The 2,463-nt window shown below is 39.1% G+C and overlaps 1 protein-coding gene across 2 annotated transcripts in view; it reads right to left on the reverse strand.

Annotated features, from left to right (window-relative positions):
• The window catches only part of ndrg2 (NDRG family member 2), a gene marked incomplete at its 5' end in the record, with an annotated part of 39,709 nt that extends 37,246 nt beyond the window's left edge, over positions 1–2,463 (reverse strand). For both annotated transcript variants that reach the window (XM_024287898.1, XM_024287897.1), the window contains 1 exon segment: positions 2,373–2,463.

Raw genomic sequence — 2,463 nt, forward strand, 5'->3', positions numbered from 1 at the left:
CTGGTGCATTCACTGACTCTGCTAGAACAGAGTTTTGGACTCACGGTTTGTACGGGATAAAACTCTGATCTTTACATCCGTCTTGGGATAACTTCAGATTATGATAGAACAGACAGTCAGTGAAGACACTGGGACTGAAGTTAGCACTCTCTTTGATTTTTGATTGGCCCTTTGTGTTAGCCCCGCCACAAAAAGGCCAAAAGTTTTGAAACTGAAATTTTTATATTCGAAAAAGAGAAAAAAGAAGAGCTTAAATTGGAAAAAATATTGAAACTGATTAAATCTAAAAAAGAAAACATTTGAAGTTGAAAATAATTACGTTTATTTAAGAACGGTAAAACATTTCTGACATTTTAAATTCTTTTTGGCCAAACACCAATATTTTTTCAATTTGTTTTATTTGGGTTTCAAATAATATTGGCCCAAATTTAGCTCCATACAGTTCCAGCTCGACACCGAAATTCAACGTGCCATCTACTTCTCTTTAAGTCTGTTTTGTAGTTTACCTTTATGCTTATAATGTTTTTTGCACTTATGAAAGTTATTACTTTAATGTTCAATATGTAGCATTATTTGCAACCTACTTTTAAGGGTTGTAAAAGAGAAAATTAACATTTGCACAAGAAAATTGATTAATTATGAATGCTTTTAGAGGTACATTCATGTTACCTGTTGCACTTTAAGTGACAGACAGCAGAATGTTAAAGTTTGTGAAAGAGCACACATGTTGCACTTTAAGCAAGCAAGTTTATGTGCAATATTTTTTTTTAACTGTACAATGTATGTATGTATTTTTGTACAAAAAGGAATGAGAGAAATACTTGAGACAATAAGCTAAAAGAGTTCTTTGCAAATTTAACTACACGTTGTAATTAAATAAAATAACAGAAAAGTGAAATATTGACTGAATGTTTTTGCATGTTCGGACCCCGGTCTACCAAGCTGACAGAGTTACTGGACCTCTCGCCAAATTAGTTGGAGACCCCTGCCCTAAAGTTAAAGGAGCACCATTTACTTTAGTTGCTTTACTCTAAAAAGAAAAAATAGAAATCAGAGACAAAAATGAGAGGCTTTTAGTCTATAAAAAAGGTCATTTAAAAAACAGGTTTAAATGAAAGCTTCCAGCCAAAACCAACAACAGGAAATACTTTTTCTGGCTAGACAGACGTATTAGGTCTGGGGAACAGGAAATGTGTCTCCATGGTTTAGGTCGAAATACATTTTAGAAAGTGACTGAAAACAAACAGAAAACTGATTTTACTATTGGTATTTTTCCGCACAAACACTTCCCAGTTTGTCTGTTATAATTTAAAGGAAGGATCTAATTTAAATACGTTTCTGAGCAATTTATGAGTAAAATATAGCTTAATATTCATAGGAAATACTCTTTAAAAGTAGTATGTTACTGTGATGGAGTATTGCCAACATGGAATAAACCAACCACAACAGGTTAAGGGGGTCAATTAGGACTGTCCCACATTCATGTCATTTTTCAGGTTTCACCTCACAAAATATTAATATAATTTTAAATAAATATATTTAAAAAAGCATTTTTAAACAAAAATAAATATTAGTATTTGTTTTAGAGTTCTAACAGGATCCTTCCAGGAGACTCATCAGTCCACACCACACCCAAACAGCAGCTGCTCCCCACAGCACGCGCGAGGCAGGTGCGCGCGCGCGCCGTAAACACTTTCGCCTTCTACACGTGTTTCATAGGGGCCGCGTGCAAGCAAGCAGCAGGGGGTCCGCTTCAACTGGAGGAGTGACTCACAGAATCTGCGCGCGCGCTAAGCTAGAAGCAGCATCACTGAGTGCGCGCGCGCTCGTGTCCTTGCTCTTTTAATGTTTTTCCACTGGAATCGTGGGCGCGCGCGGGAGACACACCTCCATTTGACATTGGCACGTACCGGACAACGTGGGGAACCACTATAGTATACTACACCCCCCACTACCACCACCTTCCACGCGAGTGGCTGACACGCACCGTGCACAAAGACTACCAATATCTTAAAAAAGAAAAAAAAAAATTGGCCGCGAGCACAATAGCAGAATCCGAGCATGCGCACATGCTTAAAGTATATGTATATGTGTGAGTGTGGCCCGCTAATGCTGTTAAAAATATGTATATAAATAGCTGAGGGGTGGAGGGGGGCAATAGAGTCCACACATGCTTCCCCTTCATAATATTTATACGATAAAAATCATTTTCTACTAGCTTCAGAAACGGGGGGCATGTGAGAAAACATCACTTAAATAAACGGCACGCGCTCTGTGCGCGCGCGCATCTGTGCGCTCCAACTTGACGGAGTGAGCCTTTTAACCTTAACGCCAAATATGACGGCGGAACAAAGGAAAGCGCGGGAACTCACCTTGCTGGTCTGCAGGTAACAGCCGGAGGGGGGGGAGAGAAAGAAAAAAATCGGGACTTCTTGGAAACAGACGCGGTCTTCACGGCTCTCC

Source organism: Oryzias melastigma, linkage group LG18, assembly GCF_002922805.2.
Source record: "Oryzias melastigma strain HK-1 linkage group LG18, ASM292280v2, whole genome shotgun sequence".
Lineage (NCBI taxonomy): Eukaryota > Metazoa > Chordata > Actinopteri > Beloniformes > Adrianichthyidae > Oryzias > Oryzias melastigma.